The 9,364-nt window shown below is 43.1% G+C and overlaps 1 pseudogene; it reads right to left on the bottom strand.

Annotated features, from left to right (window-relative positions):
* Positions 1 to 1,094: 1,094 nt before the first annotated feature.
* On the bottom strand, positions 1,095 to 8,500 carry LOC141498652 (AN1-type zinc finger protein 4-like; annotated as a pseudogene).
* Between the last annotated feature and the right edge of the window lie 864 nt (positions 8,501 to 9,364).

Here is a 9,364-nt window from a genome sequence, read left to right as displayed (position 1 = left end):
GCCAAACTATACATAAAATTTCAAATATATTTCACTTAAATTAACCCAGAACAAAATTATAAATGCACTTCTTTTTAAAGAACACTTAACTTGATAATCAATATATTGAAATGTGAGGTCCTAAAAAGAGGTTAAATATGCAGAAATAAATGCAAAATAAAAGTAACTGAATTCTTTTATACTGAATCAGATAACGAAAAATTTGGTGAATAATGAAATCCAATGAAATGTTACTTAAAATGATTTAATTGTAATTTAACCATAAGCCTCTTCATTCAATTATATTAATATATTTCCTGACCTTTATATGAATAAAAGATGAAGGGAGAACACTTGGAAAATCAATATTTACTAGAAAAAATCATCAGGTTCAATTTGGGGATAACTTTTCCAAAGTCTTTCTTTTTTTTTGAAAATGATAGAGATTTGTAGACAGAACAATGACAAGTCCAAAGCCTGCTTGCCCCACATGAGCTCTGTAAACTGCCTCTGCTGGGAAAACCTATATTGTTGACAGAACCGATACATTCTTTGGATTCTTTGTTAGCCATTTCTGAGATATCCCTTGGTTCAATTTTGGAAATATTATCAGAACTTTTATCAGTTGAGTTAATCTCAACACTGAAAGTTCATAATTCTAAGAAGGGCAGGATCACCTTTATTTTGGACATCCAACACTTAAAACATATTTTGTGAGGAAAAGAACCTGAGATTACCAGTCACAAAGCATCTTGGATCATCTTGATGGTTTCCCTAGAGAGCCATGATGTGTTACAGTACAGAATGATATTTGTCTTTCATTCTCGAAGAAGACCCTGACATTAAGGAGGTGATGCCATGACAAGCACATGAATTGGATTTGAGTGAGGGGGATGCTGTGCTGTCACCAGCCTCACTTTCTCCTCCAGAACCATCTGGGTCCAGTGACCAGATATGGATCAGGATGACTAGAGATGGGCCTGGATGCCAGGTGATCAGGGTGAAGTGACTTTTCCAAGGTCACAAAGCTAGTAAGTATCAAGTATCTGAGGCTAGATTCAAGCTCCCATGCTCCTGACTTCAAGGCCAGTGCACCACTGCACCACTGCACCACCTTAACTGCCCACTGGTACAGAATACTGAAGAAATGTCAAGAGTCTTTTCTTCTAAGGACTTAATATGCAAGGGCTAAGAACTATAGTTTCCATGGCTCAGAATTCAACATTGTTGCAGCAGACTTATGACATCGCTCTGGAGTTTTAACATATTTTTTTCCCATTGGTCAATACAAGATCTTAGTTTACCTTCTCTGTACTGTCCAGATTAGTGAATTATTCTGTCACATTTCTTTCTGCTAACAAAGCAAATGCATCCATATCTGGTAAAAGAGATTCATCAGGGGAGGCTAGGTGGCATAGTGGATAAAGCACCGGCCTTGGAGTCAGGAGTACCTGGGTTCAAATCTGGTCTCAGATACTTAATAATTACCCAGCTGTGTGACCTTGGGCAAGCCACTTAACCCCATTTGCCTCGCAAAAACCTAAGAGAGAGAGAGAGAGAGAGAGAGAGAGAGAGAGAGAGATTCATCAGTGGCATGCTCCACATTTGAAAATGTGGTCATATCTTTCTCATTTTTAAATACTACATTTTCTGAAAAAATTTCTGTGTGGACAGAGATGACATAAAGGGGACAAGCTGTTTAGCATTTTCTAATTCAAGGTGAGATACTTTAGTATGTAACTTGATTCTCCTGATCAATTGGGAGAGTGTGGTGTTCTCCCAATTATCTTCCTTAAAAAAATCAGTAGTACTAGATGGCATAAATGGCCACCAGCAGTGGATAAAGTAACCAAGGCAGAAAGTAGATTCTGGAAAAGCTTGGTAGAATATGACAAGATTGTCCAGTGTGGAGGAGTATTCTGTAATGTAATCTGTGACAAACAGCTACCATTGAACCACTGGAAGGTTAAAAGTCATAAGTGGGTCAGGTTTTATCTTAATAGTTTTCTTAGGCTTTTTACTGAGCTTCACAGTTTCCATTTTTGCCTTCAATAGCTTCATTTTATTCATTCTGATTGAATTTTCAATTATCGGTTGCCTGGAGAGAGAAGGCTCAATTTCTTCATCGTCATTATAATCTGAATATAAATTATAAACTGAACCACTACTTAAGAATTTATATAATGATGTTATAAAGTAGCATCTCCCCTATCTACTACATAGAAGAAATTCAACTGATTTCCTTAGTACACCAAAAAGGTCACTTGTCATCTATTTTTTTTAGGTTTTTGCAGGGCAATGGGATTAAGTGGCTTGCCCAAGGCCACACAGCTGGGTAATTATTAAGTGTCTGAGGCCGGATTTGAACTCAGGTACTCCTAACTCCAGGGCCAGTGCTCTATCCACTGAGCCACCTAGCTGCCCCCAAAAAGGTGACTTGTTATGTTCTATGAGACCTGCTCTCAGACCTCTTATCATGACTGAACTGTTCATGTTCAGTCATTTGTCAAAGAGGTTCTTCCATTGGAACTTTCTAGTATTTATTAGCCTACCAGGCATAACTCATACCATCTTCAAAGTATAACCTTCAAAAATGTTGTAATCATTCGAAGAATAATCATCTTCAAGCTCCAAGTTATTCTAAATTAAATGATGCTGAGACACATAGGAATGCCTTCCAAGCTCTGAGATGCCAGTTTTGAAATGTGGAATCCTCAACTCAAAGCACATCCCCAACAGTGTCTCAATGAAGAGTTCCATAGCCTCAGAGAAAGGAGTTTGCAGTAAAATAGTTCCAGGTAATCTTCCTTAATGAAAAGAGGTTCTAGAGGGAGAACCAAGATGGTAGATGAGGGACAGTCAGCTAGCTGAACCCTCAACACTCCACTCCAAATAACTTTGAAATAATTCCTCAAATCAAATTTTGGAGCAGCAGAGCTAACAACAAAGTCAGGGTGAGATATTTTCTGGCCTAGGAAAACTTAAGAGGTAGGCAAGAGAAATCTGAAACACTGGGGTAGAGGTATGGTTGAGGTCTTTCCAGATCCCACATATGTAGCAGCAGCAGAGGTAGCAATAGCAGTAGCTTTGGTAGCTCTTAGCCCAGAGACATAGATGAGGTCTAATAACAGTTCAGAAAGAGTTTACAGAAGATCATTTTGCTGACACTGGGTAGAACTGGCATTTATTGTCAACTCTACCCATGCATTTCTGAGTCAAAATTCCAGGGCAGAGAGGAACACTGGATGGTCAATCATGAGGGAAAGGTCCTGGTCACCGTACTGAAGCAGAGTACGAATGTGTGCAGCTAGGGAACTAGGGGCCTTCCTTTATAAAGACTAGTCAGGAGAGAAGTGACCAGACTCTCCCATAATCACACCATCTTGGAAGCACTAGGTCAAATTTGTGACATGACCAGTAAGTGTCTAAGGTCAGATTTGAACTTAGGTCTTCCTAACTCCAGATTCAGTGTTCTATCCATTGCAGGGTCACCTAGTCGACTCTTTACTGAGATTTAGGTAACTCTTACATCTTTTTTTTTCTTTCTTGTTTTAGGTTTTTGCAAGGCAATGGGGTTAAGTGACTTGCCCAAGGTCACACAGCTAGGTAATGTCTGAGGTCGGATTTGAACTCAGGTACTCCTGACTCCAGGGCCAGTGCTCTATCCACTGCGCCACCCAGTTGCCCCCGACTCTTACATCTTGATGTATCTTATCTTTTTCCCAATTTTCAAGTGACCCTTTCTCTTCTCTGACCCAATTGCCATATTTTGAACTTGCCTTTCTGCTTTTGCATAAGCTTTTCCCTCACTCTGGGAAATCTCCATCCTTACCTCTACCTCATAGAATCCTTTACTTCCTTTAAGGCTCAACTCAAGGGGAACCTATGAAAGGTCTTTTCTGATATCTTCCAGGACTTAGTAACATGATTGAAAAAAATCTTGTTTTTATTTATTATCTGTAAATGGGAAACTTCCCACTGGTCCAATGTAATCTCCTTGAGGGCAAGATTTTTGCCTCTATAGTCCCAGAGCTAAGCATACAACAGGCACTTAATAAATGCTTGTGGGGTTGAATTCTCTAGTGTTTTAGGGTGTCCAAAATGTGGCATCTGTCCACTGGCTCGAACCTTCTGGACTTTTCTTATCAGGGGATCTTAACCTGGGGTTGTGAATTTTGTTTAAAAAATATTTTGATAACTATTTTTGAATAGAATTATTGTTCCTTATAATCCTGTGTGTTTTATTTTATGCTTTTAAAAACCATCGTAGAGGGTGACACAGTGGAATCAGGAGGACCTCAGTTCAAATGTGACTTCAGACACTTAATAATTACCCAGCTGTGTGACCTTAGGCAAATCATTTAACCCCATTGCCTTGGAAAACCAAAAAAAATTAAAAATTATTTAAAATAAAAACAAAAACTATCATAGAAGAAGGGCCCCTAGGATTCTCAGAATTCCTGCCCATGAGGTTCAGGACACAGCAAGGGTAAAGCCTCATCTAAAGACTCTTTGTTTGGTCTTTGGTTCACCTTCTTTCCTCCAATTTCTTCACTTATTGTATAACTTCTCAGTCTCTATTCGCTTTTGCTAGGGTTGAGCTTTCCTTCAGGTCTTTTTTTTTAACAGAATCACAGCATCAGAGTGGTGTAAGGGTCCTTGGTGGCCATCTCTGTCATTTATTGCCTGCTTGACCTTGAGACAGTGGCTCACCTTGAGTCACCAAAAAAAAAACCAGATCCCTTTCAGACAAATGACTTGTTTAGCTATGTGTGCAAGCATTTAATTTACTATCTGGGAGTGACTTTGGCATTGGATGGTGAGGAGAGGCATCTGGGAGCAGTACCCTCCAAGGGTTTATTTTTATCAGCCAGGAGTGGACCACACCAGATAGCTCTTTCCCTCAAGATTTCTGACATATGAGTCCTGCAAAGGGGGAGGGGTGGGAAGGACTCTAAGCTTCTATCAGGGTTCACCAAGCCCTGGTTGGTAGCAAGTTGCTCCCAGTCCGTAAAACTTTCATTGCCCAAGGCCCTTACTTCTTAAAACCTAAGAGAAGGTAGTTAAGTTTGAGTTGACAGACATTAGTGTGAGGTCTCTTCAGGAGCTAGGATTCTCCTATAAACCAACAGACCCTTCTATGTTATAAATGGCCCGGCTGTCTTAGTTGATCCCCAGTGGAAAAGCCACTGAAGCAAATGTGTGACTCCCCCCTTGCTCCCTAGAAGTGAAGAAATGGCTCTTTGTATGGGGAGCAGCCAGGTGGCAGCAGCCATGCTCAACAGCTGGGGATGGAGTGGGGGTTGTGGGAAGCATCCTGGCCTTGGAATTGGAGGACCTGAGTGCCGGAATGGACTTACAAGAAAGGGAAACTGGCCAACCACGTTGTTCAGATGCATGTATGAGAGAAAAAAGGGGTTGGGGAAAAGTGAGAGATTATGTACCCAGAATAACTGAAATGAATTTCTCAACAGCTGGGAAATTTGGCAGAAGGATGAATGCATTCCTTTCCCCCCTCCTCACCCCGGCTGATCCAGGAGTATGGCAGCAGCCTGGGGGCCCTGTTTACTGGAGGGTCCATCAAAGAGAGCCAGCAGAAGGGACTGCTAACTGAATGGCGACTTAGGCAAAAATGGAGAACCCAATGAAGAGACTCAAGGGCACCCATGAAACACTAGAGATTGTATCCCACAGTTGATGTGGAGAGGGAGGTCCCTAAAGGGTGAACTCTAGCTATTCTTTCCTAGCATGTCTAAGAAGCTACTTGGAGGTGGCTGATGGTTCAGGGGAAAGTGGTGAGGCAGGAATCAATTCAATAAGCATTTATTAAGTGCCTGCTGTGTGTGGCAGGTGCCGAATGAAGTGTTAAAGGGACAATGGCCCTCAGAAAGCAGGAGAGAGATTAGGGTTGACTATAGGGATGTAGGAGTTATATGGATGCTCCTCTGGGAGCTGGGGTGAGACTGAAGACAACAAAAGGGCCCAGGACAGGGGCCGAAAGCAAGGAGGTTGCAGAAGGAGAGAGAATGAACTGTCTTTGAATGAGGAAACTGAAGCCCAACTTTGCCTGGGGATTTATTTAACACACCTTATGTCTTTTGAAAGAGAGATGATGGCCAGGTTGGAAATGACCCATTACCACTCTTAACTGACTAGATCAAAAGATCAGATCTGTAGATTCTATGCCCTCCCCCCACTCAAAGAAATATGAAAGGAAAAAATATGATCAATTTAGAGCTGTGTGTAACCTTAGCAATTGAATCCAACCCCATCATTTTCCAGAGAACTAGAGTGATTGGCCCCAAGTCACACGGATCATAAGGGCAGAGCTGAAATTTGAACCTAGGCCAAAGACAAGACTTGAAAGAGCTCTTATATTTGAACTAGAAGCATTTATAACAATACCAATAATGATAATTTGTGTTTATAAAATTCTTTAAGGTTTGCAAGGTATTAAGGAAATGTCTCATTTTATCTTCACAATGATTGAGGTAGGTTCTTATTATCTCCCCATCATTATTATCCCGACAGTAGATAGGCGGATAGATGAGGAACCTAAAATAGATGGGCACAGTGAGTTGCCCAAGGTCACACAAATAGTACATGTGAGGTTGGCTTTGAACTTGGGTCTTCCTGACTCCAGATCCTCTATTTATTGTACCTCCTACTTGCATCTGTGTTTAGTTTATTCAAGGATCTTCCATCTTTTCATAAAAATGCCTTCTGTCATCCTATGAGCTGCCTGCTTAGGAGTGAGAAGGCAGTCTCAATATACAGGGGACAGAGCCATAACAACTGGAGGGCAAAGAGGACCTTACCCCATCAGAAATTCATGTGAGAGGGACTGCTTCCTCCTCAAAGCCTGTGCTTCCTCCTTGAGGCTGACTCTCAGTCCCACAATGCTCTTGCTATGGGAGACCCCAGTATTGTTCTTATTGAATCCTCTGATGGTCAAGGGTGACTCCTTCACCCAACCAACTGTACCTCCATCAAAGTGTCCTCTCCATCACTGTACCCCATCTTACAGCTAGAGTTCCAACTAGGTAAGACTGCTAATCATGCCCATGGAGCTGCCAAGAGTGTCCCAAGTTTTCTGTCTTAGGGCAGAGGAAGCCAGAGAAGAAAACTGTCTAAAGTCAACCAAGCCTTTTGCTGGGGAAAATTTACAGATGGCAGAGAAATCATCTGAGGTTTCAGGGCAGGCCACACTGTGGTGGAGAGCCAACTGGGCCACAAGCCAGGCAAGCTCCTGTCTTCTGCTACATCTTCCCCACAATGACCACCTCAGTGAGACCCTCATCACCTGTCCCTTGGACTGCTGCAACAGCCTCTTCAATATCTCCCTGCATCCACTCTCCTCTCTGCAACTTTGTCTTCCAAATAGTGTAGAAGGGATATGAACTGGAGAGGAGCTTAAGGCCCATCTCCCCCACAGCTGTTGTTTTCTAAGAGAAACTAAGACCTAGAGAGGTTAAGGACTGGCTCAGTCACCCAGACTGCAATAACAAAGAAGCCCAATTGATCATCTGAAAGTATCGCTCTGTCCTTGGCTCTCCCTTACTCAAGAATGTTCATCAGCTCCCTGTCACTTATAGGATAATACAAATTCCTCTGTTTGGTATAGAAAGTCTTTTAGAGTCTTTTTTAAGCCCCTCTTTAGGCTGGAGGCTTTCTTAATCCCCACCTCTCACCACCACCCCTAACTCTACATTCTCTCCAATCTAATATACTTGCTGTACCCTCTAGAGTACTTGCCATCTCCCACCTCCACACCTTTGTACAAGCTATCCTCCACTTGACAATTTTATTTCTATCCCTGTCACCTAGCTCAGTGTCTGGTATGTGGCACTCATTTAATAAATGTTTATTGGATTCAATCCAGGCTTGGTTTTCCTGAAAACACATCTGCTAAAAAGCTTGTTTGAGCTGCCATCCCTTCACCCCCGGCCCCATGAAGTACCTGACTCCGGACCTGCCATGCCATTTCTAGGCCATCTTCCTGCCAAGCTGCTCACCTGGACCTCAGGCATCCCTTGTCCACTTCTACCTCCCCTCCAAATCTACCTGAAGCTGATCATAAGCTTTGCACAACCAATCCTGGAAAGGTCAAACCAGTCATATGTCTTGTGCTTCTAGTCGCCAGTCCCTCCTGCAGCCTGGCTCATCAAACGCTGCTCCCCCTAATCTGTTCAGAGCTTGTCATCGCCTCCTCAGTACTTAGGCCAGGGCCTTGCAGTAGGAAACCTCTGCTAGATGCTTTTCCATTCTCATTTGCTTTGCATTCCATAGAACCCCCAAAGCCTGCCACCAGAGGAAGTGGCTGACCTGTCCCCAATCATACTGTCACACTCAAGACCTAGGAGGTGAATTTTCATTTGGACCCACCCTCCTGGGCCCCGAGCCTCCAAATGTGACTCTCAGCCACCTGGTGAGGCCCACCCAGCAGCTCTGCTAGAGTCCCCCATTCCCTTTCCCCCACAAGCGCTAAGTTCTCCTTGCTGCGTTCTTGCTTCCTTGCCATTGTGTTCATTCTTGACTGTTTTATGTCTCCCCTCTACCTTTCCTCCCCATCACAACCTGAAATCCATCTTCTTTATTTCTCCCCTTCACGACCCCAGTACTCCCTCTTGCTGCCTTAACCTTCTCTTCCAGTCCCAGGAGACCTCCCTGCAGTCTGATAGGCAAATGGTACCCGCACAGCTGTGCCATCTCCCCTTATTTCCTGTGCCTGCCTCAAGCTCTGACAGTTTGAATAAAGACACCCTTCCTTATCCCAGAAGTGGTAAGGATGGCCCACTGGGTGGCTTGCTCCAGGTTGCACTGCCAGGCTGCCTCTTTGGCCTTTGCGTATCTGCAGTGTGTCTGCATTGATGGAAAGAGTGACAGATTTAGGATTCTAGGACTTGGTTGGAATCATGGCTCTCATTTGCTACCCATGTGACCGAGGGCCTAAGTCATTTGCCCTCCCTGGACCTCAGTTTCCTCATTTGTAAAAAGAGGGAATCACATCAGTTGAGCTCTAAAGTGTCTTTCAGTTCTTGGTCTATGATCTTGCTCCAACTCTCTACTATTTTCTGACCCTTACAGAGAAAGCACCATGGTACTTAAACCCACCTTCCCCTTGCCACAATTCACATGTGTTCTGCCAGCTAAACTCAATACCCTCCTGCTACTTTTACTGGAACCATTAGTACATGACAACATACTTTCTGTTTATTTACTACTTCATTCCTGTTTCAATGGACTCACCCTGTGCCCCCCCACCAAGTATCTCCAGAAGTCTGGCTCCTTTTTTCCCCTAGTGATCCAAGATCTTCAGTGACTTGGCCAACAATGACACCCCTTCTAGTGGTGTGCAGTCTCTCCATGTGCACCTAGTCTGTCT

The sequence above is a fragment of the Macrotis lagotis genome, chromosome X (assembly GCF_037893015.1).
Source record: "Macrotis lagotis isolate mMagLag1 chromosome X, bilby.v1.9.chrom.fasta, whole genome shotgun sequence".
Classification (NCBI taxonomy): domain Eukaryota; kingdom Metazoa; phylum Chordata; class Mammalia; order Peramelemorphia; family Peramelidae; genus Macrotis; species Macrotis lagotis.
Note: the sequence above shows the minus strand (reverse complement) of the source record. Positions and strands in the feature narration are given on the sequence as shown.